The sequence below is a fragment of the Corvus kubaryi genome, unplaced genomic scaffold (genome assembly GCF_017639235.1).
Source record: "Corvus kubaryi isolate FWS band 111438036 unplaced genomic scaffold, C.kubaryi_AGA036_p1.0 37398, whole genome shotgun sequence".
In the NCBI taxonomy this organism is placed as follows: Eukaryota; Metazoa; Chordata; class Aves; order Passeriformes; family Corvidae; genus Corvus; species Corvus kubaryi.
Window position 1 is genome coordinate 39,953,603 of NW_024581137.1, and position 17,532 is coordinate 39,971,134.

A 17,532-nucleotide genomic window follows, 5' to 3' on the forward strand; every position below is an offset into this window, starting at 1 on the left:
AAAAACCTGGATGGCACCTTTACGGAACAGGTCCTAAGGGAGCCAGCTCAGAAAAATGCCCTCCTTGATCTTCTGCTTGTCAAAAGTTTGGATCTCATGAGTGAAGTGGAGATTGGTGGCAGTCTGGGCCACAGTGACCACAAAGAGATCAAGTTTAAAATCTTGTTAAGAGGAGGAAAAGTGCCAAAATCTGAACTCTGCATCTGAGGAGAGCAGACTTCAGGCTGCTCAGGGAACTAGTAAGCAAGGTCCCCTGGAAAAAACTTTTTACAGATGCTGGCATCCATCAGTGTTGGTCACTTTTTAAACATCACCTCATAAGGGAACAGGAGCAGGCAATTCCCAAATGTCAGAAGTCAAGCAGGGAAGAGGAGGGGCAGACACTGATCTCTTCTCTCTGATGACCACTGACAGAACCCAAGGGAATGCCCTGAAAGTGTGTCAGGGGAGGTTTAGGTTGGATATTACAAAAAAGGTTCTTCCCCCAGAGGGTGGTTGGGCACTGGAACAGCTCCCCAGGGAAGAGGTCACAGCACCAAGCCTGACAGAGTTCATGAAGCATTTGGACAATGTTCTCAGGCACACGGTGTAGCTCCTGGGGATGGTGCTGTGCAGGGCCAGGAGCTGGGCTCAGTGATCCTTGTGGGTCCCTTCCACCTCAGCATATTCTGCGTGACTCTTGACTCTGTGAAGGTTTCTGAAGGATTCACTGCAGTTTGTCCACGGAAATCAGCACAGATTAGCTACTGGAGCCACTCACTTTAACAAATTCTATTTACTGCCTGAGAGAATTCTCTTGCCTCCCACCAAAGTTCTTCAGAAATGTACTTTTCACATGTTTGCAATCTGTCAAGCACACTTTTCAGAGCTTTAAGATGCGAAACACCCACTCCTATCCTATCCCACTTTCTTTGTGCTCTAACAATTAAAGTCCTTGAAAACAGTTGCAAGGACTTAGCAGGTCAACTTCCTTCTCGTCCTGAGCTGAAATAACCTCTTCTTATCCTCTGGAGAAATAGGAAATACACACCTCTTCAGAGGACTTTGCTTTGTATTTTCATTTGCTATAACTTCTAGAATAACTTTCTATGTGGACATACAGCCACCTGGTCTTCTAAAGGGAGAAGTTTTAGACACTTTTTTATTGAACTCATGTACATTGGGATTTTTTCCCCTTCCCTGGTCAAAAAGAAGTAATTTTTCAGAGACCTCCCCATTTCCGCTCTACTTATAGGCAAGCCAAAGTTCAGAGAGGTTGACACATGCCATTAGACCCAGTCCAATCTAGAAATAAAAAAATATTTCACTGTGATGCAGCATCAAGAAAGAAGTCTGACATTCCAACCTAAGCATATATACTGCTTTCTTTTTCAAGGAATAAAGTATTTGGTACAAAAGTTCATTTAAAAAAAAAGATTTTGGAGGGAGGGGAAGGATATAGCTTATTATATATTCTATGTTATGTCTACTATGTGTTCCTGCTTGGCATAGTCCTGACAAAATAAATTACACTGAGAGATTACAGCACCTAGGAGAATTCACCCAGGTGTGGAACCACAGCAAACTGCTCCAGGGATGCACTTTAAACATATTAGATTTCTCTCTACAAAAAGATTATTTTCTTCTTTTATTATTAATTGTAGCATTATGTCCTTTCCCAAAGTGATATTTTTGCCATATGCTGTCCCTCTTTTATATCAATTTTGCTACCTCCTGTGACAGCAGCCAATGTGTCTTGCAGCAAATGCTAAATTTGTTATGCCAGAAGGCATGAAAAATATGACACAATGAGTACTTACATGCTACCAGATAACAAAATTATTTTATTTAAAACATTATTTTACACTGTAACACTTCTTTGCAAAACGAGTTTTTCACAAAATTTGCCAATGTTTTCTACCACAAGGAACTTTCTTAAATTTTAAGAGCTCTATCTTCAAATGGAGCAGACTTAACCTTTCCTTTTCCTGCACACCACTAGAGCAGCACAAGCTCGCTCCTTCTTGTCCTGGCCATTCCTTTCTGCCTCCCTCCTGTGCACTCCCAGAGTGTCCCTGGCATGACACTGGCCCTCATAAAAGAATGACAGGGACTGCAGAGCTGTGGAGAGCATGGGCACTGGGACTTCTCCCTCTGGGTGCCAGCTCGGCTACTGGATTAATTTTGCTTTAAAGGAAAACCAAAGCTTCCATCACTCTTCTGAGAGATTAAACAGATTAGATTTGAAGGAGATACTGTGCTGAGCCCAGTGCTCTTGAAGCCTCAGACACCTGTGGATGTCAGAGAGGAGCTTGGCACTTCTCTTCCCAGGACAGCAAAGGAGAGTAGGGCATGGATCTAACCTAGAGCTTCCAGTCATTGACATAGATGTGGATCTCTGATGGGCATTTGGGCTTTGGGGGAGTCACTCAGAGAACTGCAGCTCTTTCAAACCAAAGTACCTACTGGTGCAAGCACTCAGTAAATCATACAAAAATCATTGTGGAATCAGTAACATGGAGAAAGGAGATTAACTAGAAACATGGAAAATTATTTAAGTGTTAGAGATAATGAACTCAGCAGGGCCTGACAAAATGTCCCCCTGTGAGTACTCACAGCAGTAGCCAGAGCAGTCTCAGAAGTATTAGCACTGATATCCAAATATGCTTAGAAGACAATGAGATCCCAAAGGACTGGAAGAGGACAAAGAGAAAATCCTTCTCAAAGAGGAAAAAGGTCTATCTAAGAAATTGGAGACTGTTCAACCTAACTTCAGTACCCCAAAGAATAGTGGAATAAATTATAAAGTAATCTATCAGTTTGTTAACACAAGAGGGTAATAAGAATCATTTAACATGTATTTTTGAAAAAAATGTGCTCAACACAACTTCCTTCTTTGATAAAATTATTGGCTAAGTGGATGAGTGGGAAGCATGAAAATATCTTGTCTTTATTATGGCTTTTGACAGTGACCAACAAGATACCCTCATAATCAAAGAAGAGAAATATATTCTAGATAAAATTGCTGTAGAGAAGGTTGAATAAAGAATAGTTCAAAGTCTGTTTTCTACCAAAAAGAGATGAACAGATTCTTAGAGAGATATGTCCTACATCTTAAAGTCTTCAATATTTCTATTAAGGTGAAATATTATACAGAGAATATATTGGGGAAAAAAACAGATAACCCCAAATAGATAGCTCTCTGGATAAGAAACATAAAAAATTATCTTAACAACTTTGACAAATCATCTGAGAGAAAGAAGCTGATATCTACTGTGTAACTTATGATGTAAATCACATGAGCAGGGAAAACACCAAATGTATAACTACAAAATATGGAGTAAAAAGTTAAAAAATACATCAGGAAAGGATTAGAAATATACTGCAAATCACACTTCCACTTCAAAAAAAAAAAAAGGAAAATATCTTTCCAGCCTATACAAAAGGTGCTCAATCATTTTAGTATATCTGGGACTATATGTCTATTACATATATTGAGCAATTCCTCTATTGCTAAACACTGCACACGAACACAGAATATTCATAGGAAAGCTAAAAATATAAAATATTTCAGACATTCCGGAAAACATGAAGTAGTGGGGGTGATTCAGCAACAAGCAAAGAAATAGGCTGTGGATTCCATTTTCACATCACTAAAAAGTTGATATGAAACCCACAGGGGTACATTATTTGCTATGGAACTGGCAAAGAAAAATTTACTATAGATTGAAAAACATCAGCATTTGTGTATATTTGGAGGAATTTATAGAATCCTTGAAATCACTTTGATCAGAGGTTTTGGATAAAGGAAACCTATCCTCATGTCAGGGATGACTTTGTAACCAAACCTCACTAAAAATACATGTATGGTAAATCGAAAAGGCGACATTGGCTCCCACTAAGTTTTCTGGAGATCACACCACCATTGAACCTGCTCCACAAACTGATCTTCTCTAGCTCTGTGGTCATCCACCCTTCAATTCCTCACACCCAGGTCTTTCTAGTAAAATCCAATAGTAAAATATTTCTTTACCTTCCTTCTAAAGATCAAGTGGCATGAAGGTTAACACTATTATTCCCAACAGTTTCTCTAGTGGAAAACACAAGTGTTTGTTCTGTGTCATTCAAACAGGGAGAATTTCAGTTTTCTCACTTAAAGTAATGGGCATCTTTTTAAAAAACTTTGGAAGACACTTAAAATGTATTTTGCAAATTTGGAGAATCAGGGAAAGTAGTTTAAAAGCAGCAAAATTAAAGAGAGCTGTTCATAGGCACCTTGCTGCTGTTAAATAGTTTGAATAATTCTTTGGGATAATCTCCTGAGATGGAAGATATGTCAAGACAATTTAACAGCTCTCCTCTGTAATTTGAAGTATTCCTTATTTCAAAAGCTGGAGTACATTTAAGGATATATTTCAGGCTCCCTAACTCCAGTGGAATCAGAAGTCTTTCTCTATTGACTTCCTAAATGCATTAAATTCTCTTCTAAATTGGAGCCTCTGCATGTCTCTGCAGCCCTCTGTAACCCAAGGGTTTTCACCAGATACACATCCCAAAACAGTGAAACAGCTGGAACATTTCAATGTGTTACAAGAAACTTAATTTTAAAAAGATATTCAGGTAAGGTTAAATTTTTAGTCCTTTAGGACTAGCACCAACACAGAACTCCAAGACCATTCTGCTTTACACCCCTTGTCATAAAGAATGCTGAAAAATGGGGAGGGGGGAGAACCACTGGTTGAAATGTAGTCCAGAGAGAGGCAAAACATTTCTGTCTTTGGGACATTTTAGTGCATATAGAGACCAATGTTCTTGTTCCTTCCAACCAGCGGGAAGATCCCCTGATGAGGGAACTCTGCTGAGATGTAGCCACTGGCATTTACAGGATGATGTTACAAGGGAGAAATGATGGTTCTGTAGCAAAATATTAAAGACCTTTTTGGGTTCTGACACATGAAGACATCTAGGCAAAGGTGGAAAATTATCTGTTCTAGCACTGGGCAGCTGCACAGGGTGCCTGTTAGCCCAGCTTTGTGCTGTGTCACTCATCCTGAACAGAGGAAAGGGTCCCTGCAGCCATCCTAGCCTTGGATCTGGAACAAGCTGGCTGGCTGACTCCAGAATAGGCCCCAGGAGTCACATCATGTTTATAGAGATGATCAAGAAATCTGTTTCTAGGTTCACCATCTTATCTGGCAATGCCTCATGTCACACCAAGGAGATCACTTGGTGATTTCTGAGTAATCCTAAATAGAAGAAAATTGGGTTGTATACAAAGCAAATGGGAGCAAAACTCAAGACTCAGGACTTACCTGCAACTTCTAATACACTTCGTTTCAATACTCATTTAAACAATGAAATGTCCATGCCAAAGGCCTTCTTCACACAAAGGTTCAATGAAAATAGTATTTGAAGGAAGTGCTGATGCAGTGTTTTTGTTTTGAAGTGGAATCCAGCTGTGCCCAATATATGGAATTCTGGTATATCTTAAATTTTACAGTATTTCTAAAGGGCTGAATGACACTACTCCTATGAATCAAGACTATTTAAAAGTATTTAAATTAAACCCATTCACAAATATTTTCTGACAATAAATAGTTTAAGATATGTGTCTATACTATTCACACTACAAGGAAATAAAGGAGGGACAGTAATTATCAAGGAGAAACTTTAACTAGGTTAGTGAGGGGAAGATACCATTGTTCCAAGGTGTGTTACACACCAAGGTGTGCGTTATTATCTCTTAGTGGGCCACTTCCTGCCAAGTGACAATGGATTGGCTTCTCATGAAGGAAAGGGGATAGTACTCACACTGAATTTCAAAAGAATGTTATTGTGACAGCATTATATACACATACAAATTATGAAATCAGACAACTGCTCAGCATATGGGTGAATTCATGGTCCCAGGAAGCTTAGCTCAGAAGGAGCTTCCAGTTCCCAGACTGATGTTCCCTTAAAAAGCAACACAATGGAAACTTTGCAAACACCACTACGCTAAAAAACAGAACGAACTTCAGCTATTACCATGCTAGCTGGGGATGTTTGTCACAGCAATATCTATAAATGGAGACATTCCCCAAAGCTTTATTAAATTTTGTACTGGATTATTAAAACAAAGCCCTTTTCCATTGAGGAAACAGGTTATTTGGGATTTTTTTTTTTCAGTGTACTTCTACCAATAATACTGTCCAGTTCCCTCTCTATAGACTTGCTCCTGCCCCTCTCCAGCCCTTGGGGGAGGAAATCTGCATTTATTCAAAGGATCTTCACAAGCCTTATTTTTTAAAGACATCTTTGATCAGAAGTCACCCTCAGGTATATATAGAAATTAAGTCCCTGGAGTGCTACAAACCTTTCTGGTATCCTTCCTTGCAGGAAATTGAAAGAAAGAATTCAAAGATCTCTTTGTAGACATTCATCTTTATGCTGTGCAGTAAAGATATGAGTGAGCAATGAAATAAATCTCTCATAGGTTTCCTGTGCTTAAAGCTTGTAGAACAAGTATGAAATCAAGCGATGAACACTATCTATCTGATTAGTTCCTTTCCTTGCATAACAATTACAGGCAACAGCTTTGAAACTATGTCCTTGGGAAAAGACACAACTTTGACTTTCAGATGGTTGTTATGTAAGGCTGAAAAAGTTATTCAGTAGAAAGTGTCTTTCCCTTAGAACTTTGCAGCAATTTAAATCAGTTTTAGTTCCAGGAAGCTTACTGGAAAGTAAGTTTCACTTTTACCAAGTGAAATATCTCACACAGAAAAGGGAGAGATTCAGGCTCAAAGAAAGAATAATGTACAACACAAACTTTATGGTGCGAGAAAATGTACTGAGTCATGAGTGGAAGGACATATGAAAATAACACCTGCCTGACTTTTTCCACATCCTGATGTCTTCTGCTTTGAATTTGGAACCAAGAGGCATTGAAAGCAAGAGTGTTTTTACACAGCCAAGATCTGTGATGCAGACCAAATCCACACATTTTTCTGACATCCTGCAATTTTACTAATACTTAAAGGAGAGGTTTGGTCCCTCATAAGGCAAAACATGCTTGCTCTCTCTGGTATTAAAGTTGTGAAGATACTCAAGCTAGACCTTGTTGAAGCAGAGTTCCCAAAATGAAACATTAAAGATAATTTCAAACTTTTCTTTGAAAATAGAAATGCTCATTGTACTCTCTTTTCTCTCTGTGAAGAAGACAAAAAACTGTGTATCTCTTATTGCAATTATTAATGAAAACCTTGCAGAATCAGGAAACAGACTTTTCAGATAAGTCTTATTTGGTGTCTGTAATAACGGAAATCCCATTTCCAGCACACCATAGTGTCTAGTCATCCCACACTACTGTTTAGAGCAATGCTGTGTACTGGAACTGATAAAACACACTTTAGAAATAGCTCTTTAAGAATGGCCAGATACAGCAGAATCAAATGTGGCACTCACATGTATTATATCATCAGAAGGCCAGCATAACATACTCCTGATCTTTAAGTTTCAGGTGATCTCAGAAACAATGGGAGTTACACGTTCAAGCTGCTTTTTTTTTTCCTAAATAGATCTATGAGACTATAATAATAACTTAGTTTTAGACAAAATCCATTACATAACTGTTTCCCAGTGCTAGATAGCTTTTAGGTCCTTTTAAAGATCTGTCCTGTTACTTTCTTATGTATTCTTCGTCAATCATACATTTTCCTGGTTTACTTAAATGCTAAGCCCATTGCCGCAATACTCAAGAGATGGCTCCTTTCCAGCAACTTGCTAGGTAAATTTTGCATATGTAATATTATCTGTGGCTTTGACACAGCAATATTTCCCTGCTTCATTTGAGCATGTGTTTGTGCTCAGTTCAGCTTGCAGACTTAATGCATCATCTTCTGGCGTCCATATGCAAATACAGATCAGAAACACTTTCCAAAACATTAATATGAAAAAGGAAAAGCTTATTATGCAGATGTATTAAGAGGCCTACACAGAGTCACTGACCCTGTAAGCCTCAGGGTACAACCCAGTGGTTTCCTCCAATCTGTGGAGCATTCCCCTGCTACCAGCAAGTTTGTAGAAAGACTGAAAACCCAGAGACCTACCTACTTCCACCCTTCCTTTTCTTCAAGTGTCAAACTTCCCTGACAACATGTTCCCACAAGATGTTATTAACTACAAGAAGGCTTTTGAGTAGAAATAAGTGATTTGCAACACTTGGCTGAGAAAGGAAAAAACATAATTTGAAAATTTTAGTGAAATAGATGAGCCTGATCAAACAAACTTGCATTACTCTTATTCTTTCAAGTTTCAGCCTACCTCATACATGTGTTGTCACCATTATCTCTTCTTGCACTGCACACAAAATCAGGTAAAGGCATGGTTTCTTTTTAGTATTGTTATATTTTAACATAATGCCACTGCCACAATGTACAGTAGTACATGCAACTGCATGTTCTTTTTACAGAAATCAGAGGATTTTTGACCAACTGCAAGGAATTACTTTAATACACATGGACACACAGGTATGCATGCATTCACCTGTGACTTATCCCACTTTGAGTTCCACAAATCAGGCACAACATAACATAAAACAGGCAACAAAATTAAGATATGCAGAAATGCTCCCTCTTGGCATCACTGTGACTTTCTTGTTTGTAATTTATCGGAAATCTGAGAACAGTAACAAGGGTTTATTACTATCACAACTATAGGGGCACAAAGTAAGTGTTCATTAGCCCTGTGTTCAGTCACCCACATATCACCTGCTGTGGGAGTTAGAAGATTGTTGCTTCAAGGGTTCAGGTCTCCAAGCACAGGCAAGTCCACAGACAATGTCTGAATGAACAAGGTGGGACTGTAACCCCAAGACTGGATATTCTCTGTCCAACATGTCTCTATCATGACAAAAAGTGTTTGCAGTATTTCAGAGTTCTCTGTGCATCTCTACTGTTCATTTTCAGCACTCTTCTTTCAGGGTCTTTCAGTGAGACCATACCCCAGTCTTCATTTTTATATGATCATCTGAACAAAAATAAACTGAGGATTTTTTTCCTTTGGATTTGTATTCCTTAAGAAGCAATATAAAATTTTAATTGTAATTTTGAACATGGCATGCTCACTTTGAGCCCATCTGTTCTTTCCCCTCCCAGACACAGCTGTGATTCTGGAGCCACATGTTGCTTGAGCACAGAAAAACCAATGAGCTTCACTGCTCGCGCATGAAGGGCGAGTCTAAGCAGCATAAAGCTGTGTCAGGGAGAGATACCAAAGCAAACTTGTAATAGATTAACATGAGTATTGAAAACAGCATTGCCTGCATATTCCCTGCTGTATTATTTATAGCCAACACTGTTGTACTGCTTTCAGGACTCAAGCCAGCATCTGAGAGCTGCTATCTGCACATGCAACTGCGCTGAATTACTGTGCCCAGCTCAGCTGCCTCAGTGGAGTCTAATCCCATAGAGACAGCAACTTGAATGCCAGCTAATTATATGCAAAGATGAAGTTTCTCTGCATCACCCATTTTCACTGATTAATACTCTGGTCTTAAAGCCCTGAGCACTTTCAACTCTCTTTACTTCCACAGTAGCTGCAGAATAGGCAGGCTGCCCAGCAGCCTGGTGAGTGGCTCAGCAGATCCCCAGTTCTCTGCAGAGATAGTTTGTATGAACTGTGGTTTTCCAGATTTCATCAGCACAGCCACAATTTTCTCCATCGTTTCATCCCAGTATCAACATTATCTCATCCTTCAAGAAATTACTGTCCACCCTGTGTGCAGTGGTTTTCAAGCTGTAGTATTACATAACAGGGGTTTTGAGATCAGCTGTAAGAACTTCAAAGACTTTCTACATCAAGGCAATCTGAATTTTTTTCCACAACAGAGACAGTTGTCCCTTGTAGTATTTTTCCTGTGATAGTGCTTGCAACAGGAAAAGGCACTGTGCATAATGGTACTAAACTGCTTTATTGGCATAAGGACCCTACAGAATTAATTCTTTGTAAATTTCCTGTCAAGGCAGTAACAGAGATCTCAAAACTAGATCACCAATAATCAAATGAGATTTTCCACTGAACCACAGAAAATCTTCTCAGTTCCTTAGCAGATCTCGTTACATGTAAAAAGCAACCCAGGATCCGGAATCACTCTAATCTGCTGTTGTCAATATACTACGTAGATATAATATCTGTAGAGTATATTGCTGTGTGTTCACCCAGAAAACAGCACCCACTCTGTCTTTCTGCTTCATGGCATATCATAAACACAAACTTGCTTATCATCCTCTTGGCTCTGGTATCTTTTGGGACATTTTTTTACTAAGTAATCTCTCCGTAAGTGCAGTACATGCTGTAAAAACCCAGTAAATCAGATGCAAACTTACCAGAACTGAGTTAGGCAATGTTTGTGACAAGACTATTTTCCCAGTTCACAATCTTGATTTGATTAGCAAGTTTTCATTGTGCCTGTGGAATTCTCTTTCTGGGAGGGCAAGAACAAGTGACTGTGGCTTATTTCAAATGCATTAGTTAAAGCTTATAACAAGCTCTTAAGGAGAAAAAGAAATGTAAAAAGGGAAAGTAGAATCTTCATATTACAACAAAATTGTTCACAGCATTACAGTTCCTGCTGTATCAACATTTTTACAGTAAATGACAGTCAAGGGTTTGTAATTCAGTCACGACATTTCTTTCTGCCCTGAGACAGTATCCTAGGAAAGTGGCTTTTCAATTTATCTGAATTCTTAAACAAAACCACACATTTCATATGTGTTTTCTGCTCAGCTCACTGTGAAAGCCATTGTAAAATAAAAACAATATTAAAAATTGATGTACTTAAAATCTACTCAACAGTTTGATGACAGATACTTTAGTCATTTATACAAAAATAGAGGAAGTCCATTATTTTATGTCCCCTTGAAAAGTAAGATTTGCATAAAAATATAATTTTTCAGAGATTTTGGTCTGGCATTGTCACTGCAATATAAGAAAGATATTAAGCTATTAAAAAGTGTCCAAAGGAGGGGCATGACGATGGTGAAGGGCCTTGAGGGGAAGCTGTGTGAGGAGTGACTGAGGTCACTCGGTCTGTTCAACCTGGAGAAGAGGAGACTGAGGGGAGACATCATGGCAATCTACAACTTCCTCATGAGGGGAAGAAGAGGGTCAGGCACTGATCTCTTCTCTGTGGTGACCAGTGATAGGACTGGTGGAAATGGCCTGAAGTCAGGGGAGGTTTAGGTTGGATATTAGAAAAAGGTTTTTTTCCCGGGAGGTGGTTGAACACTGGAACAGCTCCCCAGGCAACTGGTCACAGCATCAAACCTGATGAATTCTCCAGAGTTCAGGCACATGGTGTGATTCTTGGGGATGGTGCTGTGCAGGGCTGAGTTGGACTCAGTGATCCTTGTGGGTCCCTTCCAACTCAGCATATTCTGTGATTCTCTGATATATCAGAACCATTTTACCATACCTGGGAAAATTATTAATTACTGTAAAAGTTAACAGTCAGGTTAGCTATAGGTTAGCAATCAGCATGTGGCAGGTGTGCCAGCAGGAGCTTCACCTGAGCCACGAGTGGTGCCTCTTGCACCAGAGCCCGTCACTGCCCATTGGTGGCTGCATTACACCTGCTTGTAACATGGCTAGAGACAGTCAGTCATTTTCATTATAATCAACAACAAATTGTTTGTAAGTTAATGTAATACATTTCTGGCACAGTGACTTCCTCCTGGAGGCAATTTCATATTTTCTTCATTGTGGTGCTCTGAAATTCATCTTTTCATAGTTGCACTGGTTTCCAAAAGCAAGCAAAATTGCGATTGTTTAATTCAAAAAATGTGTTTGCACTCATTATCCTTTGCTATTTTAGTTAGGGAGTAAAATAGAAATTAAGATTTGCACTTTGATTCAGAGAACAGCTGATTTTTTTCACTTTTAGAAGGCAATCACTTTCAGAGTGGTTGTTTCAAGATGCATATCCACCCTGTGCTGGACAGTATTAAGCTGTCCTTCTAAGGTTATTTTGAACTTTGTCATCTTGTCATAATGTACTGAATTAATATTAAAAAACCATAATTTAGAAGTATTACACTTAATAGAGAGAATAAATTTAGGAGGACCTAATAGAGTTGTATATTTTAAATCTTTCTTCCACTGTCACTAAGACCTTCCTTATTCACAGCCTTCATTTGGATACTGAGACACAAGGCTAGAGTCAAAACTTTTTATAAAAGAGTAATTTGGGTTTTACACATATTGATATGCACTCCAGGCAAACATCTCTCTGATCACAGCCAGGGCCAGCTAAACACAAAACAAACACTCTGGTGAAGGACCTGAGCAGGGCGTCCTGGCATTAGAGCTGCTCAGCCAAGTGCCAAACCTCCACCCCAGCAGCACCCCTTATTCTGGCCTTTCACTCAGTAACTTTCACTGTGGCTCAGGTCCCACAGACACCCTGCACATGGACCCCATGGAGCTGTGCCTTTGGAATGGCAGCTGTTTATCCACTCCTGGCCCAGAGTCTGGGTGAACATTGCATACACTACATACACAGTAAATCCAGGGTGGCAGGGAAATGCATGTGTTGAAGGTATTTCTGCTGTGCTTTTAAGTTATTATGCTTTGGCTCCTCATTGAATCTGGCTGACTTCTCAGAGAAGCTCACCAGGAGAATTTGTTCAGCTTCCTCTGCCTGCCCTGCTGCAGGGACAATAGCTTCCAGGCAGCCACAAAAACCTTTCAAAATAACACAACGATTTTTGCTTTGGCCATCTGTCCATGGATTCAGATTAAAGTGCTTTTAGAGAAAATAATTCTTTGCCTTTTTTTTATTATTATTCATTCCACATTGCCTCTCCTGAGCCAGAGATAACATGATAGGTCAGATTTCTCGTACATCTCCTACAGTTTCAAAACCAAAAAACACTCTCTGTAAGCCATCAAAAAAAAAGCTGTAATCCTTAAACTAACAGTGTAATTATAAATCCATATCCCACAAAAATGTTCCCTACTAGCTACCACTGTCAATAGTAAATAATTTACATGGAGAGGCTATAATGGTAAACACTCCACTTAAAAACTCTTCACAGCAGACAGCAGGATAACAGTGTAATTCAAACCTAGAATTGAGAAATCTTTTACTCTCATGCAATTTCCCCACTGACAAACCACAAACAAAATTCTACGGGACTTCCTGCAGAAGGAAATGCACTCAGTGGAACAGAGGTGTAAGGGCCCAGGCAAAGATGCTTAAGTGCAAATATATTACAGGCTGCTAAATTGAGCTCTGTCTAGTGCTGTACTACATAATGCTTCCTGGAATAAAGCTGGGAAAAGTTTTATGATTGAGAAGACCCCTTCTCTCACATCAGGGATTACATATAAGTTTCTGGCATGGTTTTGCTGGGGAGAAGTGCTGCAAGGAATTCATCCCCGTTCTGTCACGCTTCGACTCCCCACAGAGCAAGGCAGGAGCCCTGTGCTGAGCGTGATGAAGACTTGGCAGGCACCAGCCCTGCACGTCTGACTGAACTTTGCCTCATCTGGCAAGGTACACAAGGACAGAAAAAGGGCTGAAAAGCAATGGAAATTGGATGGAAAGACCTGTTTTTAAGGGGTAACAGGAAAAACAAATAAATTCAAAAGTAAAGCTGCTTGCAAATACCTTGTATTTAGTCATGGCCAGTTGTCCAGTCCTGTCATAGTGATGCCACCCTCCAGTTAAGTGGTTTCCAGTGCTTGCAGTCCAGCTGTCCTCCCAGTGCACCAGGTTAGGACAAAATCGTAATTACCCCGTGGCAGAGGAAAAACTAACTGTGATTCTTATACCCTGAAATAAGCAGGAGGCATTTGGTATTCAGTGCTGGAAAAAGTGAGGACCTGTCTGCCTTGGATTAAAACTTTGTTTCCAAACCCTCTTTTATTGTAAGCTTTGGCATCCTCACTCTTTTCTATTTGAAAGAACCCCCATTATAGAAGACACATGAGAAAAAAAATCAAATGTAAATAGAGCACATTGAACAAGCTTAAGGCAATAACAAACAAAAAATATTCTTTAAAAGGCACAAAATGTCACCTATAAAGTAATTTGTTACATTGCCTGAGTCTCACCAGGCATATGTATCACATTGTTCTTTCATTACTTTTCTTCAAATGAAGTTGTACAATCAGCAGAAATCCATTAAGGAGACAAAGTATTCCTATGCTGAATAGCTTGCTTGCTTTTCTTGCTTGTCTGTAAACTGTAGCTTTTTATCCTTCTTTTCTCCTTTCCTAAACACTGATACAACATGATCAAATTTCATACAAGCAAAACTTATTAAAATGAGAGTAGATGAAATTTTTAATTTTCTAATTTCATATTCCTACAAAAAAACCCATATCTGCAACAGGGAAATTGAGTAATATGTATTATTTGCCTCATACTTGGAGCCATGAAATATAGATTATTTCCTGTTACTTAGTCCTTCCTGCCCAAACCTAATGTTATTAAATTCACTGTTATGCTGTGATATTTGTAAGGAACAATAAAAAAAGCTTAACTGCTTTAATGTGTCTTATGAATATATAATCAATCTAATCTGACAGGTAGAATATTTAAAACTTTACTAATTTCAAGCTGAGAAAAAAAATAAGAGAGGAGGATGAGTGGAGCAGAGTCATCTGTGTAGGCACTGTTAATGCACTAATGGAAAATTCTATATGTAAAATGATGGGGGGAAATGGCACTGTGACTTACTCTGTATTTTCTAGGGAAGTTTAACATACACCCCAAAAATGGATATCAACTAGAAAGACAGACAATATGTAGAAGCATACTTGTATTTACTAACTCTTCAAGTGGCTTATAATGGAGAAATCAAGAATTGAAATATATGGCTTTTCATGGCACATTTGTGTTTGCATGCTGTGATTCAGTCCTCAGATGCAATTCTGTATTTAAATACAAGCTTCCACCTTCTTCTTCTAAGGGGTGTCTGTCTTTTTCTGTGCACAGGATGAGGAGAACCCTAAGAATAAATGCTGTGAATATGAGTATTATCCATAGCAGAGTCTTTCAAGCTTGCATGTTTGCTTGCTTACTTTTTTTTTTTTTTTTTTTTTTTTTTAATAACCAGAACCACGCAACCATTCTGAGACAAAACCAAGTCTGACCCACTGGTTTTTTTGATGGGGTTTTTTGGGGGGTGGGAGAAGGCACCTTACTAACACTGGACATTGTTTCAATTTTTTTTAGAATTTTTTGGCCTCTTTTAATCCATCTGGGTGAATGAATTCACATTGTTAAAGAAGAGTTGCAGTCACTTCCTGACTAGCTTTCTGGTTGAGAGACGCTGATCTTCTTTTCTCACATGCTGCAAACGTTTCTACTGAAGCTTTTAAATGTAAATACTTAGATTTTGCCCATTTAAGCAGTTTCACCTGGCAACAAAAGAAAATCACGAACCACTCCTCCAGTTTCTACCTTGGACACAAATAAATGCCTCTCATTTAAACACCTTTACTGTAAACAAATGGTATTTTCTGCCCATCTTTTTTTGTTTGTTTTCTAAAATGATTGGGTTGGTTTTGATTAATTTTTCAAGCTATAATGCAAACTGGACTCTACAATATATGTTCTGTGGGAAAGCATCCAAGTCCTGACCACAGGCAGTTAAGCATGTAGCTTATCTGCATCAACCTGAGTTTCCCCAGCACCAGGAAAAATCCCCTCTTAAAGAGAGTACATGACAACTTTCATGAGAAAAAAAAAGTATTGCAAGAAAAATTCATCTTTGATTTGCAACTGCTAAGGTGTTTCATGTACGTTTCTAAAGCTGATAGCAGAAAGAAGGCAAAGAGCTATAGTAGCTGGATACAATCATCATGGGTAACACTCAAATGCACTGAGATGAAAAACTTTATATTTTCTTACTTTTTCCTAATGACAATTTTCGGGTGGAGAGAATTCCCATGCAGGTTTCCTCAGCTGCAGAGCAGTAGTCCCTACTTGGGTAGAGCAGAAGACTGCACTGAAGCACAGTTTTTGGATCCATAACTTTGAAGCTTGTTAATACTTTTCTCACTATAATTCATTTCTATGATAGCACTCAGCTCTAGCTCATGCACAGCAGTTTTGAAGCAGAACTCATATGATAGTAATAATCATTAGGCAAACATCACCCACAGGCAGAGGTGGTGAGTGATGCTGTGGTGGAAGGGAGAGCATCCTGGGTATTGAACTTCATTTTTTTCCCACATCGCTTCTATGTGGAACAAAGCTCCTAGTGAAATTCCACTAACGGTTCTTTCCTTTGGTCTCCCTTAAACCGTTTGAACTATTTCTTTGACAAGCATGAAAGATAAAATTTATTACAGCATATATTTTCATGACTTTCTTGGAAGTAGACCATAGTTTTATATTCAGTTCTTCTGAATAGTGAGCAAAAAATATTTCCTTAAAATGAAAAATACACAGTCACAGGGGAAAAAAAGAAAGATGATGTTTAGAACAACAAGTTGCTGGCAGTACAGCTGCCTCACTTTAATCCATCTTTAGTCAGTATAAGAATGCATTGAGCATGTTGAGTAAAGTGCTCTGAGATGGAAAGGAACTGTTGGCTTATTCTTTTTTGTAGGCTGAAAGGCATTGCATTTGGAAACATGAAAGTGTGGAGATGGGTATTTTTCTGCTTGAGAAAGAACTTAATCAAGAAGACTTGTGATTTGGAGATGAAATAAAAAGATATGTCCTGATTTACCAAGCTAAAATGAGATAGGAAAAGGATTGCCTACCTAGAAATACTAGTAGTTCAACATTTAAGATGAACTCCATGCTAAGATCTGGCAAATGGCTTCAAGAAATAGGAATACAAAAAATAATTATAAATATAAAAATCTATTATCTGTTCATCTCTTTTGGTCATGCCTTTTTCCACACCTGAAATCTCCACAACCTGAAGATATTGTACAGGCTTGAAGCCAACGTGAGCTTCATCAGCCCTAGGATTCAATGAGAAAATGGTGATTTACATCCCTGGGGGCTCATATTTCTGTCTGGGATTTCTGAGACTGAAATATATGCACAAGAGCTGTACAGTGGCTAGACAGTGAGTTCATTATTGTGTGATGTCTCAGACTTGCCATGCACATGCTGAAGCAAAGGTCATCATCACCCTCTGCAGAGTGTATGAAACAGGGCTGATGGGAGCCAGGCATCTAAACCCATTTGTCATCCACAAAATGGTGGGTGTGTGGATCGCTACAGGTTTGTTTCACTTCTTCCCATCTTAATCCTCAAGGCAGATGGGCTTGAGTTCACCATCACAAATTACCTGGCCTGTTCTGACAGACAGGTTTTGAAAAGAGTAGTCATCAGCACATGTAGTGTCAGCTCATTTTCTTGCTCTGCCACAACTGTTGCCCTTTCAAAATTAAATCTGGATATATTTTCCCTTATGAAAATGTCTTTGTTACAATTTGAACTTCAGACAACTATCAGCCTTAGATATTCCCTAAACCAGGTGAAAAGCATGTTAACTGAATTGAGACATTCCGATCCTGCACTCTCCACCACCTGCTTGAAAC

General features: G+C 39.0%; 1 long non-coding RNA gene across 1 annotated transcript in view; it reads right to left on the reverse strand.

The window, feature by feature from the left end:
• Positions 1–13,812, reverse strand: part of LOC121671746 — a 33,366-nt gene extending 19,554 nt beyond the window's left edge. The window contains exon 1 of the long non-coding RNA XR_006018590.1: positions 13,631–13,812. This is a non-coding gene — a long non-coding RNA (uncharacterized LOC121671746). The remainder of the gene's footprint in view (positions 1–13,630) is intronic.
• Positions 13,813–17,532: the final 3,720 nt, after the last annotated feature.